Consider the following 27,012-nt stretch of genomic DNA (forward strand, 5'->3'; position numbering starts at 1 on the left):
GTGCTCTTTTTAGTACATACAGTGAAAAATAAAGTGGTTTACAGTAGGGTTCTCTCACTATGAATTAGAAAAATCTGGAAATGTATCATGGGGGAAGAGGGTTTGATCTACTTAAAGAAAGAATAGAAAAAAGAGAGAAGTAGATATGACTGAAATGGCAGAGCCGCAAAAACATAAATATACTGCAAAGTTCTTTTTGGTTGTGCGTAACAGGGGATACCAACCCAGATTGGCTTAATAATAATAACTTTTTAAGAAGAGTCTATAAATTTACACATAGCTGAGAAGTTCAGAGTATTCTACCCACAAGCAAAACTCTGTCCAGGGGGGAAACAACATGCTCTGACCCAGCTCCTCTTTTTCTATTTCTCATCTGTTTCTTTGGTGTTGACTTAAGTTCTGGCAAGTTCTCTCATGATCCCAAGATGGTTGCCAGTAGTTCCAAATGTTCCATGATCACATGTTTATGTCCAGCAAGAAAAGCAAAAGTTGTTTTTTACATAATAGGTCAAAGAAGACCCCAGAATGAAGATCATTAACCTCTGAAGGTCATGTGCTTATTCCCAATATTGTTGGTAAAGATTGAGATACACAGATTATCTTAAGCTCACCTCTTTAAGGTGCACCTCTGCAGTGAAGACATATTTTCCTACTGAACTATGTGGAGTGTTAGGGAAGGAAGGTAGGAAATCTAGAAGAATCTATATTTTAGTATTAATTTTATCTATATTATGGGGAGACTTAAATGCCAATTTAAGGAGCTTGGACTTAATCCAGTAGACCAAAAGGAGCTCTTAGATTTTGAATGGAAGAGGGATCTGAAGAAATGTTTTAAGGAGCTAAATCTTAAAGTAATTATAGGACATCCTGGAATGTTTAAGAATAAAAAAGAAGAGGAGAATCTGTTAAAGAATCTACAGCAATAGTCTAAGAAAGAGATAGTAAAAGCTCAGGCTGCGACTGAGTAAGAAATATTGATGAAAAGAAGTAATGAAGTGTTGGATGAAACAGTATTTCAAACAAAGAATCCATAGGACGTCACAAGATTATAAGAATGAATTTTTTGATGGAATTTCAAACTCTTCCACTGAGATTTCAACTAGTGTGATAGCTTCGGCACTGAAGCAAAGATGAGATCTTTTTATTATCCATGATACTGGACCCTCTACCTCCAAACCCAGCTCTAGACTAGGCATTCCATTTCATTTTGGTCTAATTAGTTACCATCATCCTCTGACCCATTATTCCCCACATATACAGCTTTCCTAGAAGTAAAAAAGGAGGCAACTTCCAGCCTTAACCAGCCTAATGAAGGCCGTCCTTGACTCCACAGAATGAGAAATTGCAGATAATCATGTAAAAAGATAGATACCACTTCCATTATAGCAGTGGCATTTACTTTTTAACAAATGTTTTTTTTCAACACTTTGTCAAGCAACGATTCTGTTAGCAAGCAACGGAAAACCCAGTAGTGTAAAACAAATAGAATTCCAGAAGAAACAGTAGTGTGGGTTCAGCTGCTCATCAACAGAAGACTTAAATCTTTGCATTTTTCTGGGCTTTCATTGTGGTTTACATCATAATGGTAAGATGACTGCTCCGCCTTCAAATATCACAACCTTATCATTCAGGGCAAGCAGTTATGTGAAATAGAGAGGAGGGACAGGAATCTCTCATCAGTAAAGCAAATTTTTTAAATTTAAATTCAGTTAGCTAACATTAGTCATTAGTTTCAGATGTAGAGTTCAGCAATTCATCAGTTGCATATACCACCAATGCATGTGCTCTCCTTATGCCCATCCCCCAATTACCCCATCCCTCCACCCACTTCCTCCCCAGCAGCCCTTGCTTTGTTTCCTATAGTTAAGAATCTTAATTCTTAGCAGTAGGGGGACTGGAAAAGTGAGCATTTTATTTGATTTTCTGTTCTCTATTTGTGAAGTATAGCGAGAAGGAAGAAAGTTGGGAAGGGTGTCTGGGTGGCCAAACATTAATGTCTTCTATGAAAAACTTGTTTTGTAGTGTACTCTATGCTTACATGTGTATTACGCTCTTGTCAGTGCGTATTTGACTTTGTATTTATCTGTATATGTTGCTTTCTCGACTCTCTAGGAGAATATTTGCACTGTCAATTACCAGTTTTAAAAACGAGATGTTTTAGTCTCTTTTTCCATTAGCCCCTACCAATGTCTGCTTAACTTATTCAGCAAACTGCTAGAATTTTGGTTTCCCTGAGGAGGCAACACATATTGACGAGAAAGATATTATTTTTGTTTATGTCTAATTATCCTGGCAAGCATTACGCATGAGAGAAAATATAGCAAAAGTACCAGATGATTCCATTGGGATTTTGTAATAGTATCATCACATTTTATCTTTTATGGGGGTGGGAGAGAGGCTCACATGAGGATGTATTTCCAAGAGAACTCATCAACCTTGACTTAGAAAGAAATTCAGCACCAAAATCTAGCATCTGCATATCAAAAATAAAATTAGTAATACCACTTGATGCAATGTTTAGAAGAAATAGTCAATTAAAGTCACGTGAATTCAACCGGCGTCCTCTGCAGGCAGAGCATCATGCAATTCTGCCTTCACAATGACGTGAAATTTTAAATGACAACTGTGCTAAATCAGGGAGCAGCAAACCCAGGCCAAGTTTAAATTTAGTAACACTGCCAGTTTACTGAAAATAACCTTCTCCATAGCAGATTCTCTATGAATTTCAGGTGACTGACTACTTATGTTTCTTTTCTGTTCAGAGATAATCAGGTGCCCAGAGGCTCCGGTATTGGTGTCTTACCTTCTCCATGGCATTTCTGGTGTCTTCTCCTGGGGTCTCGTTGGCCAGCCTTGAAATACATGGAAATTAGAGAATCCACTGCATATAGTCTTCTTGGAAATTTCCATCGTATCTGCTCAGAACTTTCTGAATAAGCATACAGATTTGAAGGTAAGTGAATTTTGGAAGGAAATCGCATTGCTATGTACTCTTAATTATATCAAAAGTGAATATTTAATATATTTTATAAAATATACAAAAGTTAAAAGCAGTTACTGAATATGGGGAAAATAGCCATCTATGTGTAGTTCTGCAGCAAGAAGGGAAAATAAAATATAAATTTTAAAAGTTGTTACATGTCATATCAGTGTAATTATAAGCAGGGTTCAGTGGTCAACTTTGATAACTGATCATCAGTTTCACACAAAAAGTCATGGTAATCGCAGTGGCTCTCAAATAGTAATGTGAGTGACAGTCACATGGTTCGGGGAGAGGGTCTGTAAAATTCTGATTTCCTGGGCGTATTTCACAGAGAGTTAGATGAACTGCACCTCAGATGTGACCCAGCAACCTGCATTTTATTTACGCACCCCAAAGGATCCTGAAGAAGGTGGGTTTGGTCCTTTGGGAAATGCTGAAGTTGACATTCAAAACGATATCTTCTAATTGTCCAAACTTTATACTCAATGGGGTTTTATGTTTGTTTCCTTCAGCTACAAGAATAAATAAGGAAGGCCATTTAGCACAGAGGTGCTAAATTAGTGCTCCAATTTTGATCCCCCGAACTGAATGGTTCATGCTCTCTGTACAGCTTTTTCAAGTTCAGTGTGATGGGCTACGTCCCAGGAGTCCCTGTCTTGCTTTCAGAGCGAGCATGTGCTCTCTGCGGTCTTTAGCTGGTTCTCTATTTTCTGTAATGTTTTAATTTATTCAGATGTTTATACTTATTGGATCAATTCTAAGAACTTTCTAAGAAGACAGAAATAATGAGCGAATTACCAGGGTTGGCTAAGCATTTTTTCATTTTTGAAGGTTTTTTTTTTTTTCTTTTTTTCTTCATTTGGAAAACTCCGCATTAGATTTTCAAGAGAACAAATCTGCCTAACACACCATTAGCTACTTATTGTCCTTTGCGGATAAAAACTTCTAAATCATGTGATATCTTTATAGTAGGTTATATGCACATTGCTTGAATATCACCTTATTATATTTCCTTATCTCATTTAGCAATTTCATCGTTATTATGTGCAGTTTAAAGTTTATGTCAAGTTTGCTTTTTTGCTCCAGTGGTAAAAATGATTAGTAGAGGCAGATGCAGAACTGAAATTGTGATGGTTCCTTAAAGGTACAACATTCTCACTCTTAGTGAAGAGTGGGATTTTTAATTAAAATCCTCTGATTGAATTTCAGGCTTATAGACATTTTATTTTCTCTCAATTTTTGTGTGCATGTGTTCATATTGTAAAGGGTTTCTTGTCAATAAAATATCAAATGGCAAAAATAAATCCTTAATAAAAAAAAGTATATCCCCATAGTGGCAATTAGCTACACATATTAGTTATTAATATTACACAAAGAAAATGAATATAGACATGCATAAAACAAGGTAGCACTTTCTTCAAGTAATCTAGACAATTACAGAATTAGATTAACTGTAATAATGAATTTTCACATCCATTTGTTGTCAGTATTGTTCTCAATAGACAATGCTCTCACTGCCACATCTGATGATAAAATCCTAAAATTGGTAGCACCCAAACTGTAAAATCCTCAAGTAGGTACCATACAAGTTTATGATTCAAAGAAGTTCTCAAGTAAGATTTAATAAAGCTTTTAGTGCAAATCTTCTGTAATACTTTTATTTCAGAGAAACATAGAAAAATACTCTTCTGCCTTTTTTTTTCTTTTCCTTTTTCCTTTGCAGAGGAGCAGGTGGAAAGAGAATGAAATAGTGTCCTCAAGTGAGTCACGTTCATTATCACAGGCATATTTTTCTGAAGTTGTGACTCCCTAAAGAAAACTTACTGTGCAGTTTCAGGGAACCTGAGTGAGACAGGCTCCATACTCAGGAGGCAAATATACAACAAAAGAATAAATTATAGAAACTTTGTTAAAGAATAGAAGCATAAAGTTTTAGAGCAGAAATGGACCATTAAGTTCTTCCTAGTCTGGTCCCCTCATATATAATCACATGTTTTTCTCTTGCAAGCTTGCTGTGTGAAAGGTTAATACAAAGAGCAGTCCACATCTGTCTGGCAAGGTGTGACTCTTTAACAAGGCAAACCTAGCAAATGTTTTTCAATAATGATTTTTTGGGTAAGGAAGGCCGAAAGGAAATTGTCATCCAAGATGAAGGTTGAAGAAATGAAGAGAGTACCTGAGTTCTTATTAATGTAATTCAACTTAAAATTGTTAATTACTTTCATTGTCAGGAGATAATCTTTCATGTCATTAATCTAAAAATGAAAACAGCCAAGTTAGGTCTACTTTAGTTTTTTTTTTTAATTTATTTTTAAATTATTTTCAACATAACAGTATTCATTATTTTTGTACCACACCCAGTGCTCCATGCAATCTGTGCCCTCTATAATACCCACCACCTGGTACCCCGACCTCCCACCGCCCCCCGCCACTTCAAACCCCTCAGATTGTTTTTCAGAGTCCATAGTCTCTCATGGTTCACCTCCCCTTTGGTCAGCTTTATATGGAACTCTGATATCAAAGGAGGAAAAGAGCTAAAGTCAGATACAGCTTTAGAACAGTAGAGCCATCTGGGGCCATTTCATACAGGAGAAAGATTTACTGTGTAACAATCTCTGGAGAGTGTTAGCGTTATTATGAAACAGTCTAATAATGATATTTGTGAGATACCTGAAAAGATTAAAATGTGTTTGTTGTTCTCAATTTAAGAAGTTGCTAAGTCATTAAAATTTATGTAGTAAAAGTATAATTATTGATGTGGGTGAAATACTCATAATACACTGTAAATGAAAGCAACAAGTTACAGACCATGTTTCGATGTAGTCCCATTTTTATTAAAAAAGCACCAGATGCATAGGAAGAAAATTGGAATGATATATAGCAAAATACTATTAATGGTTATGTTCAACTGATAAATTATGTTTGATTCTTACTGCTTTTCAGGGTATGTAAAACTTTTTCTAAATTATGTATTATTAATGTAATTTTAAAATATTTTTCAAGGGTTGGGAAAATATTCAGTTACCTGGGAAATTTACTTTTATAGAACTATAAGGTAGTCCTGATAACCTTTGTTTAAAATAGCCATAAAGCAAAGCTCTTGCATCTTGTAGTTTAAACTGATTTAAATGTGAGGATAGTACTTCCAATAAGAGAAAATGATTCTTAGATATAACCCTTCATTTGTAGATATTGCAAGACACTAAAATTTTCAAGTTTCTCTCTTCATTAAATACTGATAACTTACAATTATGACAATTAATTCCTTAGAATTATCCTTTATTTCATGTATCAGATAATTCCAATGTGCTTTCAAGAATTTTTCCACTATAATAGCTTTCTCCATTTAGAGGATAATTTTATATGTTTGGTTACATTAGTGTTAATACGTCTTTGTTCTTTAAATCTCCAGTGTAACATACGGTTAGTCTCACCATTATTACCACCAGCTGCGGTTGGCCTATGATTTTGTTCATTCTGTCTGAATCCAAAGTAATTAGCTCTTTAGTTTAATGACAATATTTGTTAATGGGTTTTTAGGGCCAAATTCTGCTGTTAGAGAGTGGGTGGTGTATTTGAAGATAGAATCTGGCCCTTATGTTTTAAGCATAAACTGTGTAATTTGATTTCAAAATGATGGTTTAGAGAGTTTGGTGAAAGAAAACTAAATCTACATTTATCTGAAGTTCCTCAATTTCAAGAAACAGAAAATGAAAGTGACAATTTATATAATTATGTAATGTAAATGAACAATAAACCCACTGAAAATTCTCTAGTACAGCTATCCTGCATGAGTCACTCCATACATAGTTAGAATGAGACATGAAATAATAATTTTCAACCAGACATTAGGTAGATTTTTGTATGTCATGGGACGTACATTAAATTCTTTAGGTGCAATGAAACAATTTTGATCATTGTATCTTGTTTAGCTTTATTTAGAGATACTTGATATATAACATTATGTCCATTTAAGGTATACAACATGATGATTTGGTACACATATATACTGCAAAATGATTACCACAGTAAGATTAGTTAACATATCCATCAGCTCACATAAGAGAGAAGAACTTAAATGTTCTCACCACACCCAAAAATTGATCATTGTATTTTTGGAGGAGTTGGTGAAAGGAAAAGAACCCTTGCCTGGCATTCTCTGGGGTTCAAGTTCAGGCTCAGCTTCCTGGCAATGGCATGACCTTAGAGAACTCTCTCTACCTTTCCTTGGGCTTCAGTTTCTTCATCCTAAAATAAGACCTTTGCAGTAGATGATCCCAGAGGTCCCTTTTATCTCTGAAAGGATTACTCTAACTTGCTTTATTTTTTTAAAGAAGTTTTTTTTTAATTTAATTTAATTTATTTATTTGAAAGAGAGAGAGAGAGAGAGCTCAAGCAGGGGAAGAAACAGAGGGAGAGGGAGAAGCAAGCTCCCTGCTGTGCTGGGAGCCTGATGTGGGGCTTGATCCCAGGACCCCGAGATCATGACCTGAGGTGAAGGCAGATGCTTAACCCACTGAGTCACCCAGGCCCCCTATAACTTGCTTTTTAAAAGAGCACTTGGGTACGGCACAAGGAGGAGGGCAAAGGAAGATGTAATTCGTTACTGAGTAACAAATCATTGAGTCTACTAAAAAGGCTTTTTGGAGACATTTTGGCCTTTAGAACTCTCCTTCAATGACTTGGTACTTTTAGCCTAGATTGGGGATTTATGTGGCAGGGATGACAGGCTGCTCCTTTGGAGGTTATCAAGGAGACCAATTTTCACAGAAGTTACAAAAAGAAACAAAACTCACCTGGTTACAGTTGAGATATCTAACAATGAAATAAAATGCCTTGGGAGATCATGAATTTACTGTCATCATAGGAAAGAAGTGGGTCCCAAGGCATATATGACCAGCCAGATTACTGTTCAAGTGTAAAAGCAAATATTCTGAGCATAGAGGAACTCAGGAACTGCTCTTATCAGTGAGCCCTCCTGGGGACCACTGTTGGAGGACAGAGTCCATCAAACCAAGAGGTGACTGCAGAATAACCAATCCAATCATGAGCATTAAACCTATGTCACCGTAAAACTAAATTTGAATTACGTATGTAGATGAGGGGGACAGAGCATACAAGTATAATGTCCTGCAGAACTAAAGCAACCAACAAAAATTAGGAGGGTGCAACAGCGATAAGTTGGTGCATGCAATAAGTTGGCTTATTGCTTTATTCTCGATATCTAGGCATCAGTGGATATCCTTTAAACCTGACAAATCAAGTTATAGAAGTATTTAAGAGTCCAAAAAAAAAAAAATAAAGACACTGAGAAGTCATGCTGTTGTCCAACCCGGGCCAAAAAGAATGGGGAGAAGAAAGAAGAAAAGAACTTCTCTGTTCTCCTCATAGGGAATGAAAAATATTCTAAAGATGTAGAAGATCAAGGTTATTACGTGAAGTTACAAACTCCGTATGTTGGTTATTACGTGAACTTACAAAGTTATAAATTAGAAGAAAATATGCACCCTATTAAATGTGCTCAAGAAACTATATATAAATAGTAAACAAGGCAAACAGACCATATAATGATTTTCAAAACCTTTAACAGAACACGTAAAATCTTATGAAAAAATATCCTGTCATATCCTTCATATTAATACATGGAAATACATTTATTTCTTTCAAAGAAATTATTATTTTCAATTAGATCACAGCATAGAACTAAATTCTCAGCTTGCATACAAGGATGGGTCCAAAACAAAGTTATTCAAAAATTTGAAAATGAAGGTAGGCAAATGCAATCTAAAGACATTAGGAGTTAGAATCTTAATATGAGAAAAGGTGATATTTAGAAGACTCTGGCTGGCTCAGTGAGTAAAGAATGTGACTCTTGGGCTTGTGGGTTCAAACTCCATGTTGGGTTTAGAGATTACTGAAAAACAAAATCTTTGAAAAAAATATTTAGAAAAGCCAAGGTGAAATTTAGGGCCAAAAAGCATTAACTAAGACAAAAGAGGAACTTTGTAGTGAATGATCATATAATGAACATATACAATTGCAAATAAATAATAGTTTTCAGGGCTACCATAGGAGTTTGTTCAGCAAATAGCCCTAACTTCTAAAAACGTCCCAAGAAGTAGCTGTAGTTCACATTTTAGGTGTTGGACTAAGTCCACAAAGTCATCTTCCCTGTTATAAAGCAAAACACTTACATTGAAATTTAGTTTCAAGAGAAAATATATTTTTTAACGATTTTATTTATTTATTTGACAGAAATCACAAGTAGGCAGAGAGGCAGGCAGGGGGGGGGGAAGCAGGCTCCCTGCTGAGCAGAGAGCCCGATGCGGGGCTCGATTCCAGGACCCTGAGATCATGACCTGAGCCGAAGGCAGAGGCTTTAACCCACTGAGCCACCCAGGCGCCCCAAGAGAAAATATTTCCGTGTCAAAGACAAAACCACCTACTAACCAAAAATTAAGTACTTGCTTATGACAATAATTTTTTTCATTATCAACATAAGGGAGTTTCAAGTTGCTTGTCTTTGGGAGACAAACAAACCAACTATAGCTCCCACTAAGACTGTACATGTGTACGTTAAACTTATTTGATTTGAAGAACAGTGGACTGTTCCTCTTCTCGCCCCCAACAGGTATTCTTAACAGCAGGATATAATTTCAGAGTCTTTGCCGTCGAGAGGTTTCTGCTGAGCAAAAATTTTCATTCCATTTAGGAATGCAGATTATAACAGCTTCCCATCCTCCTCGAAGCAGGTTTCCTGCCCTCGTTCTGCAGACTCCTGAGTCCAGTAGGGCACGTCTAGGTAACTCCAGTGCCAGGTTAACACGGCCTCCAAGCATCATGCCAGCAACACAACTTAGTTACCATGCAAAGCCGCGTAGCCTCACAAGTGAAATGGAATACAGTTCAATAGCGTTTCTAATGCAATCCCTATTTATAATAAATGCAGAGTGGTTTATGATGGCAAACTTTGTAGAGCATGAAAAATTATGGAGGGGGAAAAAAAAGCTTATTTTTTCTGACCTAAAATTGTGAAGAAATGTCATGTATGCAGCAGGTGACACTCCTATTAAAATAAAAAGAGAAAAACACTCAAAAATAAAAATGTAATACAGTGGCCTTTACGATATATTAGTTCAGCAAAAGGATTTAAATGAAATGATTATATTTCAGAATACCATTTTATTCCTAAAGAGCAGAGTTGTTGTTTTTTTTTTTCTAATTTACATAATTTCTTTCTCTCCTACTAAGCCTCAACTATGTGGGCCAAAATTTTTTTACTTTTGTTTGAGAAAGTAAAGATTGCTCAGTTCTCGTCTTTTGTCTGCTGATATCAGAATAACCACCTCTGTAATAAATGCAAGTTGAACTATGGAAACCACACATTACTAAGGTATTGGTCTTCTCCTTTGAATAAGAACATTCTAGATGGCAGTTCCATCAAGTTGGCTAAAACCAAACAGAGGAGAGGAGTGTCTGAGCCGATATTTTACAACCACAAACTGTCCTACCTCCATGCTCGTGCCCAGGTAATTCACTCTGCTCTTCTACTCTTTGTTCTTCTTTCGTGAGTAAGGTATATAAACACGAGGCCGTGACCACTGTATTTTCCTCGTGTCTGGTCAACACTGCCAACTTTAAGGACTAATTTTTAATAAAAAGGGAAGTAAATGTCCAGCCAAGCCCAGTATGAAATTTAGAAACTACACTGGCTTGGAAAGTATTTGTTTTTTAAGCATAGTACAGTGATTCCAGTGAGAAGGACGCCCTGTAGCTGGACAGGTTATAATTAATCCAATGCAAACTTCCTTTCTTCTTCTATTCAATGAGTCTTTGGTTAATCACTACTAAGTACCAGGCTGTTTTAGGACTTAAGATGCAATAGTGAACAAAATGTGGCATTTTGGGAGGGGAGGGACATGCAGACAACACTAATGAATTGTAACAAGTAAGTGAATTATGTCATAGCAGAAAGACTCCACAAAGGCCTGAAAGGAAGAAAAGAAAAAGTAAGACAGGCAGGGGGGTAATGGCAGAACAGAGTGCATATGGCAGTGGGACCACATCTGATACTTCTGTATTAGGACCAGCTCTTCAGGAGATGTTTCTCTATGTTCAGTCCGGCTGACTTAAAATCAGAGTATGTGGATTAGACGTGGAGGGTAGAATCATTCTTCGATGACTCTTCCAAATGTTCTTACGTTAATGACAGGCCTCCATGCGTTGGCACTCACACTTGAGAGCTTTACCTTAGAGTTTAGCCAAACTAAAGCAGTCAACCTTATGTGTTACCTAAGTGTTAGCACTGGAGTTCTTTGCCCTGTTTTGTTACAGGCGATCTAATCAACAAATGCCCTCCAAGTAATGCCATGGAATTTCTAGGGTCCAAATGATGAAGACTACAAAATGACATTAAATTTAATTTTTTGGTCTCTTGTCCTGAAAGCTTATGATTTATGGAGTGATTTTAAATTATGGCATCACTGTAACCATAATTCTTGTCAGGGATGTTAAGCAATGCCACATTAGTTCAAAAAGATCCAAACATCAGGTAAAAATATATTAACTTTTAGAATTAATCTGGATTTTTGGAAATATCTAGTTATGGACACTTGAGATAAGATTCTTACTTGAGTCTCAGAAAAATGAGGATTGAACTCTAAATTTGAGTGCATATTTAAATGAAATAACCTATACGGGTGCCTGAGTGGCTCGGTCAGTTAAGAATTGGCCTGTGGCTCAGGTCATGAGCCTGGGGTCCTGGAATCGAGTCCTGCATTGGGCTCCCTACTCAGAGGGGAATCTGCATCTCCCTCTGCCTTTCCTCCAACCCCCCAACTTGTACTCTTGCTCTCTCTCTGTCTTAAATAATTAAAAATCTTAAAAATAAATAAATTAATAAAAATCTCAAAAATTAAAGAAATAACCTCTAGTCATTTTTCATTTATTCATATTGTGATCCCACTTTAAGAATTATTTTCATGTTGATTCTCATATACTATCAGTGCTAACTACCAGTGCTCTCGCATCACAGCCTGTTTGAGCTGGAAGGGATCCCAGAAATTGTATTCCAACTGCTTACACTTTGCAGGTGTGGAAACGGAGTCCCAAAGAGGGACTTCATTTGTGCGGGCTAGATGGTATGTCCAAGAAGCCACTTAGTGGGAGAACAGGGATCAGAATCCTTTCTTTAAAATCCAAATCAAGTATGTTTCCAGGTACATCGCTCTACCTGAGATTTTCCAGTGCTTATTACTCAAATAATGTTTCCTTTAAAATGAGGAACACTGACCAACCATACCTTTGAATTCCACAAAGTCATCTTACCTGTAAGTGTGCCTGAGCTCCCAGAATGGCCTCCTATATTTGATAACCGCTATACCACTACCAGAGGTGACTTAAAAAAAAATCAGAGTAATCTTTAGAGAGTTTTTCTTTAAAAAAATAAGTGAAATTATTTATAAAGTCTTGAAATTACTTACCTATTCATCAGTATATAGAGCACAAATGAAATACAACTGTATTATTTTTCCGTGAATTGTGGAAGGAGAAAGTTATAAATAGTAAAATGCTGAGTTTAGAAAACAGTATAAGTAGCATCTGGGCCCGAGGTCCCTTGGTGTCTCCAGGAAATGATACAGAGTCATGTGCAAACTCGATGAACCCTCAGAAGGGAAAAATTATGTAACTGATTGAAAAATAATTCCAGTAGATTTAATAGAGCAGGGCGGCAGTATATTCAAAACACAACAAAAAAGCATTAAAAATTCTTTCTGTTAAGCCCAGGGAGTTTCATATGCCAAAAAAAAAAAAAAAACAAAAACAAACAATTAGAGCAGTATCAGTTAATTTTCTAAGACAGCTTCTACTTTAAGCATTATAATACATCTTAAATGTTGTACATTTGGTTCTTGTAAGTTGATTCTAAATTTGCTTGAAATGAAAAGATATAACCATGACTTTATATAATGACAAAATTGGGGTTTCTCAAGGCACAGAATAGAGTTTTCATAGGCATTTCCAGGCATATCATTTATTAAACCAATATAATTTAAATCTTAAGTAAATTAAAAAGTATGTAAAGCAGTAGGTACAAGAATCTAAATGATTGATGATGATGATGATTATGAAAAACAGCTGTAAATACCTAGGGTCCAGCAGGCTTAATGAGTACTTGTGAACTTATCAAGGTCTTGATGGTTTTGTCTGATAGAGAATGAAGTGAACTGTACAGTTTACCCAGTTTTTACTTGTTACTGAACACTTGTAAATCCTGTAAGTCTAAAAAGCTAAAATCTGGATCTTCTATCTGTTCTGATATTCAGAACACAATTCAGTTAAAGTTTTCTCTAATAGGTAAAGTTAATTGGAAATTATAATTTAAAACTACCTCTGGTTCTTATTAATGTGATGGCTGATTATTAGTATTCAAGCATTAAGCCTTTTAGACTAATTGTTTAATATTTTCAACAATGACAGAAAAGGATGTTTAAGAAAACACAAAGCTAATATATTTCAGATTACCAAAGAGGGAAGAAACTGTGAAAATAACTGATTTATGCTTATTTTTGATTGATTGGATTCATTTTGTCTGAAGCCTTTACTGATGTCCTTGGAAATGTCTATCCCTTTTTTCCTCTCCCCCTTCCATGAATATTTATGTGATTTAGAAGGCTCCACGTTTTTTGCATATTCTTTTCCCAAAGGAATGTGGGGTTTTTTTTTCCATTTTTAATCACTTCTTAGATGAATTGTTCTCTGATAACCAAAGGAGTTAGCGGACCAGCTTTCCCTTCTATGTATGCTTAGGTGATCAGAGTATCTTAGTTTGCCTCTTAAGGTGAATAAAATTGAATGCACCTTTGCCTTTCATTGTCTTTTCACACATTATGTAAATTGGTAAAAATAAAGTAATATGATTGAAAGTATGGTTTGACAGACAATATCGTGTAATATAATATTCAAATACTTATAAGCTAGAAATAGTGCCTCAAGGCACCACATTTATTGTGAATGAGCATTTGCATTTACCCATTTTTGTCTAGATTTCAGACTTGCATAATAAATCACTTACTGTGGAAAGTAGAATTGTTTTCCAAAGGGTAACAAAGAAATACCGAATGCAGTTTCCTCCCACAAAGAGCTTTCAATCTAATTGGGGAAGTAAAAACACAGAGGCAAACGAAGTCAGATTACACCGAATTAATAATAATTAGGAATTCTATATGGATTGAGATGACCATTATAAATTCTCTTTCTGTATTTTATATGTAAATAGTTCGGTGCATACAAAAGCTTATGCCCAAAGTTGCATTCATGTGTATTTCCTAGTGATTTGAACTCAACACAGGCAAGTTAGGTGTTGATTCCGAACAGGGATCAAATAATGTCATCTCGGGATGCCTGGGTGGCTCAGTTGGTTGAGCAGCTGCCTTTGGCTCAGGTTATGATCCCGGGGTCCTGGGATCGAGTCCCACAGCGGGCTCCTTGCTCAGCAGGGAGCCTGCCTCTCCCTCTGCCTCTGCCTGCCTCTCTGTCTGCCTGTGCTCGCTCTCTCTCCCTCTCTGATAAATAAATAAAATCTTAAAAAAAAAAATAATGTCATCTCAGGCTAGGCCTAATCAAGGTATCCATTTCCCATTTCTTCATGGTGTTCTGTGTGAATCCCAGTCCACTCCCAGCACATCAGGAGATGACATCATTCTTTCAAAAACTTAATACCTACTGAAAGACTCCAAACCCTTTCAACCAAGATTTCCTCTTTTCCAAAAGTATCAAAATTTTCAACACTGGGGTTTCGAGTATTATTTCTTTTCTGAAGGAAATTATTCAAACCAATATATATCTGAGTAAATGTCAAGGACATTTGTCACTGAAGCTAGAGCTGCTTACTTATTCAGGTAATAAAATGAAAATATTCTTTCTGATTTTGTTGTCCACCTTGGCATTGAAAACCTTCTCATTTTAACTGGGGGTGGGGTGGGGGTTTTCCCATGTTGTCCCTGGTGAGTGGTGGGAGCCATCTCTGAGTGGATTAAGAATATGGGAACTCTGGAATCAGACTGCCTAAATTTAAATCCCTAGTTCTGCTACTCACTCTCTGTGTGACCTTGGACACCTTCAATTTGCTAAGTCCCAATTTCCTCTACGTAAAGTGCAGACGGTAATGTTGCCAGCATCAGAGAGCGACTGCGGCTAAAGGGGCTGAGTCATGGAAGTACTGTGTAAGGCTCGATCGCTATCAACTAGTCACATTTCTACTATCCCACATGGTTTCTCGTCTCAAAAATAAAATCTTGAAATGCAGCACTTTGAACCCTGACCGCTCCTTCATTTTCATTGTTTCCATAAACTTGGAAATGAAGAAACTATAAATATATAACTTTATATCATCCTACAGCTGTCTACATATTATGTACATATATATATAAGCATCCAGGAATTGTGAAAAGATTCCATAAGATTGTTTAATGGGATATTTTTGCTCTCAGGATAGTGGTTGCTTTAAATCTGCAGCTTTGGAGCAGGATTTAAATGGCAACTCAATGACTTTGTCATCATAACCACATAAAAGGTCTGGCAAGATGCGTAAATCCGTGCATATGGGCATGGTTGGCAAGCCCTCTGAGTTGAAATCGAACCCACCCAACAAGTTGTTTCATCAGACGGTGCCTGGAAATGTTTGCGTTGTGCTGCATGGCCGTTGGCTTTCCAGCTAAACCCGTGAGTGGTGAATGTGCCCCGTCAGAGTGTGGGGCAGGAGACTGTGTCCCTCCAGATTGTTGAGCAGCTGGAGTGAGTCATGCTTAACTGACACTTGACAGCTGTCCATCAGCTTTTAATCATGAGACGAGCTTGGTGAGGCGGCAGCTGCCTCCAGCACCGGAGAACCAAAAGAGAAATCCAACTGCCTGAAGTACCATAGCTTCCCCCCAACCCCCCACTGCTACGGGTGGGCAGGAGCGGGAGAGGGCTTTCACTGACTCAGGAATCTCTCTCTGGCTAAAAAACAGCAACCTTCGGAATCCAGGGGAAGAGCTCTTCGGAGCACTGCACTTTCTTTCCTTTTTTTCATTTTCGTTTCATTTCCTTTCCTTTTCCCCTTCCCTTTCCCTTGTCCTTTTCCCTTTCCTTTCCTTTCCTTTCCTTCTTTTTCTTTCTTCTTTTTTTAAAATGGAGGATGTTTCTTTTCTCTGCTTCTGGACGCCCCTGAAGGTTTTCTGGGTCTGTTAAAGAGTTCATCAGTGACCATTTTGGCTGAATAGACTAGCCTGTGTGCACTCATTAGCCCATTCTCTAGCTCCCTGTTTGTAGATAATGAGACAAAGGATATGAGATGGGGAGGCTAAACCTGTGCCTCCTGTCGGGTAGATATGCTGAGGAGTGGTACCTTCCTTTTAGCAAAGATTAAATGTATCAGTGGAATGCCTCCTGATCAACATCGGTGAAGGTATGCTTACAATTTGGGGCCCACAGAGTGTGGGGGAAAAAAAAAAATTGACAGTCTGCATCATAACCAGAGGATGCTGGTTTCATTTGTGCCTCGTTTCACTGGGCTGTGCCAGATATTGTGAAGAGACCACGGCAAGTTAACAAGTCGCATGGCTGCATGCGTGATTTGATTTACTCCAGGGTCTAGCCAGTGCATTCAGCTTTATTTGTTAACCTAGCAGAACATTATTTATTAATGAGTTCTTCATGCTTTATTAAGCCTAATGTCAAAACACCTCTGTGGGACCCTACTAGGCATGTTTTCCCTTTGTGCTAAGACCTTCCAAAGAAAAATGAAAAATTATGCAGCAGTGCTCCAGTTAAAACCCAACAGATATCAGTTCAATTTCTCTTGAACCTGTCAGAGGCCATTTCTGGATCTTTGTGAAAGATCTGAAGCTAATGCAGGGTAGAACTGAAATTAAGGAATTTCAGCTGTCAGTAATTAGAGTCCCTTCAAAACAAAGCAAAGCTTCTGTGGCCCCAGGAGATGAGTGGACTCTTTGGCAGGCAGAAGCTAACAAGTGCAGTGGGGTGGGGGGTGGAGGGGGACACAGATCCAGTCTCTACAGTACTAATGAGAAAGTGTCAATTTGGGCAGATACCACAATAATTTGAAATGAGTAACAAAGTGAAATAACGGCGTATCTGAGTCATAAGGGGAATGGGTACGATTCTGAAATATGCTAGGACTCTTGCAGTAGGAACTGGTAGGAAAGGAGAAGAAGCCTTCATGACCAAGGAGGGCAACCATAGGGTATGACAGCATGAAAAATAGCACTGACTTGTCCGCTTAGCCTTGTCGTGGTTTCTTAGAGGAGTGGTCACAGTAGAGCCAGATAGGTTATCACACTCGGGAAATCCAGGGAACTGGGGGTAGCAAAGAGTAGGTGAATTGTGGTATCATGGTATGCGGCCTTAAGGACATACTATCAGTCACTTGTAGGGAGAACCAGATAAGAAGCCAGCTGGGATTCAGGGTTCCAGGCAAGAAGATTGGTGTTTTCTGTCCTGAGTCTCTTAACAGAAAGCTACAGGACAGAAACCCAGGTGTTAAGAGAGGCAAGGAGGAATTACTTGAGCTCAGTGATCTGTGCACAGTACAAAGGACAGATGAGGTCTGTTTTTCGTGAGATCCGACAACAGTTTTGCTAGATGCTGAGATTGAAGCTGCATCTGCCCTTCGGGCTGGCCACCAGGGATCCCTGCGCCATGATGAGCTCCAGTGATTTCTGCTCTTGGCACCTGGGGAAGATGGGCTCAGATACAGTATCTGCAAAGAGAGTTCTGTGTCTTACAATTTTGCCGTCTTGCCCTCTAACTTTTATAATAACTTGAAGTTAGCATAGCACACAGCTCACTATTTCATTACATAGATTTTGTTACTATTCTTTCTAATCCTTTCTGGCCCATAGTTAAGTAGTAATTATTGAGTTCTCATCATGTGCTACTGGGAATAAATACATGTCTCAGTGACACATCCTTTCAGGAAACTTAGGGTAGAGTGAGGGAATACACATGTACAAATGTGATGATTTTATATGGTAAAAAGCTGTTAAGGTCATAAAGGGTAAGGACAGGCTGAGGAATTGTCACAGTTTGGAGGAAGCTAAGTAGTAGGACAGCTCCATGCAATGTGGGATCCTGAAATGGATCCTGGACCAGAAAAAGTACATTACTAGAAAAACTGATGATACCCAAATAAACTCTAGGATTTAACCATTTAAGTATCATAGCAGTCTTAATTCCTTCATTTGCCAGTATGGTTACGTGAGAGATTCACATTCGAAGAATCTGATTAAAGGATATACTGGGAACTCCAGACTTTCTATAAGCCTAAATTCATTTCAAATTAGAAGCTTAAAAATGGATACATCCTATAGGGAAGGAGTAGATTAATACATTCAGATGTTCCGAGAAGGAAGAAAGTTACTTCCAGTTGACAAGATAAATGTTCATAAAGGGGCACCTGGACATCCAAGGATAAGATAAGGACATGTCCAGGGAGAGAAAAACAGGATGGTGGGGCAAGACATAAGAATAGGAAGAGTCCTGGGAAAAAGATAGATAAATAAATAAATAAATGCACTGCTATCAGTAAAATGAAGAGCAGTACAGCCCATGAGGAAGGCTTGGGATTTAGTTACAAGCAAAGAAAGAGGCAGTCAAGCTGATAAAACTGGGAAGAAGCTCAGTGGGCCACTTGACGGGGTTGAGTTCACCACATGGAAACTGAGGTTGTGAGGGAGGGACAGAGGTGGATTGGGAGGTCAGCGAGGTAAAATTGTGAAGGATTTTGCATGCCAACCCAGGGTTTTGGCCTGATTCTCCTAGGCCACAAAGGAGCCCTGTGTTTCAGCTCGTGCCCCTGGAGACCGTAAGTCCTTTACAACTGGAAGGGTATCTTCTCCTGAGATATCTGGGGACAAGCATGTAGAGGAAATAGCCCAGACTGGCACGTTATGAAGGAAAGGGAGGACGCTGCTGAGAAGGCCAGCATCTGCAGGCCGGAGGACAGATGCCTCGGAGAGGAGCTGGAAGAACAGAACAGCTCACAGAGGGCTTAATGGGCTGACTGTGGTGGGCAAGCGAAGGGAGTTAAAAACTCCAGGCAATGTATTGCTTAAATGTTCAGAGATAGAGAAAATCGAGAGTTCTTCAATCAAATTGCAAAAGTAAACATGTCTAATTAGAAGCCCCCCAAAATGTTGAAACATATTGAAAATGATGTGTAAACGAGTTTGATCCAGTTCATGTACTTGTTAATAAGAAATTATAAACCTCCACTGCCACTTTTGTTTTTCCCACCAGAACTTAGAGCATGTGAAGTTGGTGTCGTGATCTTAGGGTTCAAGAGGAGGAGTGATAGATTAGAGGGGTACCCATCGCTCTGGTAGTGTCAGTGAGAAAAGAGCACAAAAACATCAACAACACCATGTACGTCCCTCCCCCTGCATATCCTATAACCCAATGCCGGAAGCTCCCCCTAGGGAAGACCCAGCAGAAGTTTGGACTATCCACTGTGACCATGATAATGATTTTGCAGAAGACCAGGCCTGCTGTCCTTGGAAGCAGCTCTGTGGCTCCTGGAGGGGAGACTCCTATTAATTTGATGTGCAACTCCTGTTAAGCCCCAGGTAAGCAAACAGCTTACCAGTTCATGAAGAGAACCTCCCTTGATACAGATAGATTTGATCTGGGATTAGTGAGAGGCAGTTATAGACCATACCCGCAGCCAGGCCTAAAATATTGAATTCCAGTTGCCAGTTCTCACATAAAATCACTCCAGAGTGTGACAGTATGTCTTTCTAACGTATTTCCCTTAAGACTGCAAAATAATGTGGGGAACATAACCTGTGCACATGTCACAGGAGGGTATCTTTTTCTCCCGTTCATTATGTCTTAGATATTAGCAATCCCTTTACATGATCTTTCAACTATTTCAAAGCCTCTGAGCACTTTGAGTCTAACTTGGATTCTGTTTGATTCTTCTAGCTTCGTCTGTTACGCCAAGTATTTTCTGTACCACAACAGTGTCATAAATGGAAATAACTTTTTGGTCCTTCTGTGTAATCCAGAAACAAAAGCTGGTTTTTAACACATTTCCTACTGACGTATATAAAGTTAAACACTTGTCTTGGTAAATGAAGTCTTTCTTTTGTAGCATAATATTAATAAATACATTCATAAAACTCATTAAAAAAAGCTTCTGAAGTTAATAGAAAACTTAGATGGGGATCATATAAAATGTTTGTGTAATTTATCTTTTTTTTTAAGATTGTATTTATTTATTTGAGAGAGTGAGCGAGAGAGAGATCATGAGATGGGGAAGGGCCAGAGGGAGAAGCAGACTCCCCGCTGAGCATGTCACCTGATGTGGGACTCGATCCCAGGACCCTGGGATCATGACCTGAGCCAAAGGCAGAAGCTTAATTAATTGAGCAACCAGGTGTCCCTGTATAATTTATCTTTAATTTTACTATGTGAAAGTGATTCTAGAATGGGTCTTAGGAGCCAATGGCATCCTGGAAATCATATTTGCATATGGCATAAAAAACTGAGGAGTAACTCCTACCATGGAAGTTAGCATCGAGGCTGAGGAAGATCTCTATTGGCTATAACACTGGGCCAAATCTGGGGAAATAACATGAAATGAAGATAACTGAAAAGTTCCATTTTCCCGTCAAAAGAAAAATAAATAAGCAAAGTGCCTTGGGAGGAACTTGAAAACACACATGAAAGATTCTAGCGTTCATTTAATTATTAAAAGTATGAGTTAGAGAGATGATATAATTGCCTCCCAAAAGCTCATATGACCTTGGATTCAATTTGTAGTAGGAGTATTTGCAGAGCAAAGCAGATGACAGCCTCTCCTCTTCGAGGCTGCACACACGCAGAGCCATGCCTGAGAGACGGCATGGCGCTTGGAGAGCTCTACTCTAACTGGACCAGAGACAGTGTGCATTCAGAGCAGGGCACCCGGGACTGGGAGAGGCCAAGAAGTGCGCTGAAGGGGGTTGAGAACATTTATCTGGAAGGAAATAAAGTACAGTGGAGGACCAAAAACAGTCTTGAGTATTTGCAGGCTGCATGGGGAATGTGGAGTAGAAGCATAGGACAGAACAAGGGGAAAAAGGTAGAAGACACATGTCAGTCTTTTCTCAGTTTAAGTGCAAATTTTGTAATTATTGCAGCTGAGATGCCTTCAGGTGACACGTTAGCTCTGGATTGGTGGAAGCCCATCCTGGCTCACCATGAGAGCTGAGGGAGCTGCACCTAAATGGCGCCTGCCTGTGTGTGTGGTCAGGGCTCCTGGTCTCTCTGAAGGGCCACAGCTCTTGGTACCTCCGAAACTGCAATCGGAATGACACAGAAATGGCCCAAGCCATTTGGTTCATCTTCTTAGGAATACATCAGGGGGTCCATTTGCCTTCTGGAAATGTAATGGAACATCAGTCTAACTTCTACAGTAAGCTGTTCAACGCAGCCCCTCGTGAACCACTTCTGTCACATAGTTGGTGTTCCCCTTGCCACCGCGTTAGCTGGAGAGGTGTTGGTGGTTTTCTTGTCCATCATATTCTCAGCAACAAACGTAGCCGCTCTGATGGCTAAAATAAGCTAAAATCCCTTAAGACATGAATTGTGATCACAGAATTTTTTTGTGCATTTTGTTGTTCATTTTATTGAAGGCCCAAGACGACAACAGGCTCTTGCTTTCCTATTAGGCGATGAAAATGTGGGACACACAGAGGACTGGAGCTACGGAATCACTTCTGCTCCCATAGAACTTTTGTTTCCTAATTTCAGCTTGTAATTACTACTCGTAATGAATATTTTATCTAAGCATTTTAGCAACCTTTCTATTTTATTCCATCTGGTCTCCTCACAACACCATCTTGACATTTTTGCCACGGCTAATGTATCCATTTTGCCACCTAGGTCTTTGACAGAAAATTCAGAGACCATCAACCACCTGGGCGTGATGACGAAATTCTATGAGAATGATAGGTTCTGTGGATTTTAAAGATAGGTCAAAAACTCTCTTTATGCTATTCCTTGAGAATTACCTTGAAAGGAGGAAAAATCTTGAATTTCCTGCTGCTGCTCTCCAACACAGTCACTCACCTTTGTTCCTACTTTCTCTTTTCCCCCTTCTTCCCTTTCTTTTGCTTTTCCCCTCCTGATGCCCCATCGGTCAGTATTTGGAGTTCTATTCTTCAGTGGATATTTCTAACCAACTTAAAATCAAACTTGCACTCCAGTTCCCAGCATAAAGGATTTCAGAATAAAAACTGGAACAGGAACAATATCTTTTCCTCATCTGGGTGAACAGCTTTCTTTTCATTACAATGAGTACCCAGAATTTGAATCCCAAATTATTGATTCCAGGATCACTTAGTGGGTTGGTGAAAAGAAAGACAATACTCCGTAGAAAGGCTGAGAATGCACAGGGAGAGAAAATGTAGGAAGGGGAAACAAAAAGGAAAAAATTGGCTCAGAAGAAAAAAACGTTTGAGAATTATATGTGGGGAACATATTTTAAAAAGAAAGTTATGAAAGAGAAGATAGACAAGTTTTTTTTCTTCCGTAATTATAAAGGGAACTAGGAATGCATATTTTTTAAATATTTGAAATACATAGTTAATAATTCTCAAAGCAAAACAGTGCCCAAATTTAGTGTATGTTTTTAAAAAGTTGGTTTAATTGAATTGACTCCACTGCAGAGAATGTATGGTTTCACAGAAAATCAGAATGAAAGAAGGAAACATGATACAGATTTCAATTTGGCAATAATGACGTGATTCTGAAAATCTGCCTGCATGATCTCCCTGCCCACGGTTCCAAATTACTGTAATGGGCTAATTGATGAGCTCTCTTGTGGGTTTTAACTCCATCGTCCCTGTTTGCCCTTAGCTAAATCCATTGTATTCATTGCCCAGGAATATTTATTGAGCTTAGTGTAGGCCAGTAACCACCAAGTATAAACCTGGCACTCCTAACCTAAAGTTGGTGATTAGCAGAATTTATCAGCTGACCCCAGGGCAGCGCTCGCTCGGAAACTTCCTGCAAATGCGTATACAATATTGGGGTACCCCCAGTTTTCAGAAAGAACACATTATCAGTGCCTTGACAGTGCACGTTTAAGGTAGGGAGGTTTTCATTTGCTATAATTCCTTATTATACTAAGTCACCATTATCTATATTGTTCATTATGCGCTGATTGGTTAACTCTGAAGTGTTCAGTGATCCCTACTTTTATGAATAGTATGTTTGGCCTATAACTCACAGTAGCTATACATTAAGACATGTTATATGTTGCAGTTCAAAGATGGGTCATTCCAGCAACCTCTTGCTAAAGTAGATATTTGCACAAACTCCCCTTCAGAAATTACGTAGTATAGTATAGTACAGCATAGCATATATAGTATAGCATGGTAAGCTATAAATGTAATAATACTATACTGCTAGTATAATTTATTATACTCTATAGTAATTATAATTACTATATTATAATTTTAATTACTATATTATAATTATAGCATTATAGAATAGTACAATGTAGTATAGTAATAACATCATAGAATGTGGTATGGTATAGGATTGTTATCACCAAGAGTATTTTTTCCATTAGGAAGTGGTAACAGGTGACCTAGGTGAATGATGGGGTCTTTTCTTCCTCCCAAAAGGGCTGCCTAAAACAGAGCTGGTTTAAAATAAATAAATCAATAAATAAAATAAGAGCCACTGAGTTATAGTACAGCATAACTTGAGCAGATCTCAGGAGCCTGGACTTACTCAGAATGGTTGGCATAAAGCAGAGGGAGTGAGCTATCCTCACTATTACTGTCCTTAGGGGAGCCCACTAGGCTGTTCTAATGCAGCTCTTTGTGCCTCTGTATTTCTAATGAAGTGTTTTGAGACCCTATAGCAGAGATAATATTATTTTTATTTTAATATCAACTGTTACCTTTTGTCTACAAGGCAAAGTGTTTCATCTGTAATATTTATTATCACCTAGTCTCTGGTTTTGTTGTTGAAAACTACCTGAGTAGGTTTTTTTTTTTCCCCCACCACTTTTGATTAAGAAAATATTAGGAAGGAAGCAATAATACGAAATTGCAGAATTATAAAAAGGAAGCTCTTACAGCTAAACTTTAAGATACTCTGAGGGGCTAAAAAAAAAAAAAAAAAAAAAAGCGACCAATGCTGGGTAAGAAAAATGTGTGACAATGGAAGTATGCAATGTGATTTACTTGGCTGGCCACTGTGTAGGAGAATAAATTCTATAATCTTGCCAAAACCTGAGGGAAATGGGAATTGAATAGCAATAAATAACCTTATTGGGAAGAGTTGAATGTGATAAACTGTATCCTCCAGCCTTTATGCAGGAAAATTTCCCATTGATTAGAGCATCAGACCCAAAGTGCACTGAAGACGAGATAATTTTTAATATACTTCGCAATGTCCTTTCTGCTCCAATGCCACAGCCTCCTCAAACTTTATGAGTTGGGGACGGGGGTTGGATGGACTATGTATGCAACTCCAAAATCTTCAGCCTTTTTCAGGATTAAATAAATTCTATAGCCAATTTTTTTCTATGTCTTTTCATTAACATTCTTGTTCCGTTCCGAAGTCAGTCTTATACGTTTATTAATGTTCTATATTTAGTAACATCTTAATTACTTTTATTTGACCAGTGTTTTAAAGTTACAAGCACTTTTGTGCATCAACTTATTTGACCCTTACACTACTGCTGTGTTTTTAGAGAGGGTTTTATTTTTCATTCAGAATTAGAGCAGTTATGTGACTTGCCCAGTCACATATAGTGAGTAGTGGCCAGTCTGGGGCTCAGCATCAGGGTTTCTGCCTGCCAATATTTAGTTGATAACAATTTTGTCATATGAATTATTATAATTTATATGATAGTTTCATTTCTGCTGAAATGTCTAGTTCCATCCTATTTGTATTACTGAGCCATATTGTAGACTACTAAAAGTGCAACTTGCTTGCTTCATTCAAGCAGTTGCTCTTTCATTAAAAATTTGTGAGTATTTGAGCTTTGTGTATTGTGGGGGGAGAAAAACAGACATTAGAAATTGCCCCCAGCGAGTACACAGTCCACAGGAAAAGCAGATAAACACATAGGCTCACTATAATACCAAAACCATTTGTAGTACAATAAAAAATATATTTAATCTTTGTTACCCCTTCTGACCATTCTGGAACAAACTCTTAAAACTGTTGGCATTTTCTGGGTGACAGGACTGTCTCTGTGTCTGCTAACGATGACTAAGGGGGGAACAGGGAGCTAGAAAAACTAACCAAGTGATTCAGTAGTTAGAATTTTCACCCCACCCTCCCAATGCCAAGGGAGGGGAGAAGGCCTGTGGTTTAACTAACAATGCCTATGTATGAAATCTCAATTAAAACCTGAAACAAAGCTAAGAGAGCTTCAGGGTTGGTGAACACAGTGATATACTGGGAGGGGCAGCACAATGGGAGAGAGCAACCCCCTACCTCATCACCCTCCCATTTCGTGTCTTATACATGTCTTCCATCTTGTTGTTCCTAAGTTGTGTAACAAGTCGTCCTGAGTTCTGTGAGTCACTGTAGTGAATACTGAACCTGGGGTGAGGGAACCCTTGAATTTGAAACCAAGTCAGACAGAAATGTGGGTAGGTTGGAGACCCAGGACTAGAGACATGCATTTGAAGTGAGGGCAGTCTTGTGGGACCAAACCCTTAACCTGGGGCGGGGTTGCGGTGGTGGTTGGGGGGTGGGTGTCTGTGCTAACTCTGGGTACTAACGCCAAAATTGAGTTGAATTGTAGGATACCTAGTTGGTATCAGATAACTGAAGAATTGATGATTGTTTGCAAAAACCAAACACCAGTGCTCCCCATGTCTTCTATAAAATAACCCAGTGTGCCTCGGGCACTTCAGAGTGTCCATGGGCAATACCGTCATCTCCATATCACTTTGCATGTTTGTTCGCACCATTTGTGCTGTGTACTTACCAGTAACTGCTAGTGTTTGCCCCCAAATTGTTTGTGCTAATCATATTCTATATACTTAAATATTTTCATTGAATATTTAGTAATCTTAGGAATATAAATGTGAAGTTCAAAAGTAGTTTCTGTGAGAGGCATTGGGGTGGCTCAGTTGCTTAAGCATCTGACTCTTGATTTCCGCTCATGTCATGATCTCTGGGTCATAAGATTGAGCCCTGCTTCAGTGCAGAGCCTGCTTGTCCCTCTCCTTCTGTTCTTCCCCTCACTTACATACACATTCTCTCTCTCTCTCCCTCTCTAAAATAAATAAATAAATTTTAAGAATGTAGTTTCTGTGAAAACTTAGATGAACTCTTTTTTTTTTTTTTAAAGATTTTATTTATTTATTTGACAGACAGAGATCACAAGTAGGCAGAGAGGCAGGCAAAGAGAGAGAGGAGGAAGCAGGCTCCCTGCAGAGCAGAGAGCCCGATGCGGCGGCTTCATCCCAGGACCCTGGGATCATGACCTGAGCCGAAGGCAGAGGCTTTAACCCACTGAGCCACCCAGGCGCCCCTTAGATGAACTCTTTAGGAAGATTCACTAAAGGTGAGTTGCAGAAAATTCTACTGAAGTGGACATGAGCAAAACAACTCTAAAAGACTGAAGAAAAAATTAAAATCTTAAAAAAAATCGAAATATAACAATTCCTAGAATATAAAATTACCCAAGAAATTATTCCAGAATATACATATAAAATCACTTTTAAAAAGCTAATTATGTAAGTATGAGTTGTAGTAGAAAAACTAAATTTAAAAAATTAATCAGAAGACATCTCCAGTCAAAATTCCTCACAAGTGTCTTCAAGGGTTTACCTTAAAGCAATGAAATGAATTTGTAGATGAGATCTGGGTTGTGACCTACCGAGGAAGAAAATAAAGAACACCAGTCACTAGACCCACATTCAGAAGGCCATTATCCTCCTTTAAAAGATGATTTATGCATCTTCAGTTAAAATGAAGTGTGTAAAGTGTGCTTTAATTGTCAA

The 27,012-nt window shown here is 38.3% G+C and overlaps 1 protein-coding gene across 1 annotated transcript in view; it reads left to right on the forward strand.

The window, feature by feature from the left end:
- HS3ST5 (heparan sulfate-glucosamine 3-sulfotransferase 5) overlaps window positions 1–27,012 on the forward strand; it is a 163,973-nt gene that overhangs the window by 6,961 nt on the left and 130,000 nt on the right. Inside the window, exon 2 of the mRNA XM_044244223.1 lies at window positions 2,763–2,953. The gene's annotated coding sequence lies outside the window, so the exon portion shown is untranslated. The remainder of the gene's footprint in view (window positions 1–2,762; window positions 2,954–27,012) is intronic.

Source organism: Neovison vison, chromosome 1 (genome assembly GCF_020171115.1).
Source record: "Neovison vison isolate M4711 chromosome 1, ASM_NN_V1, whole genome shotgun sequence".
Lineage (NCBI taxonomy): Eukaryota > Metazoa > Chordata > Mammalia > Carnivora > Mustelidae > Neogale > Neogale vison.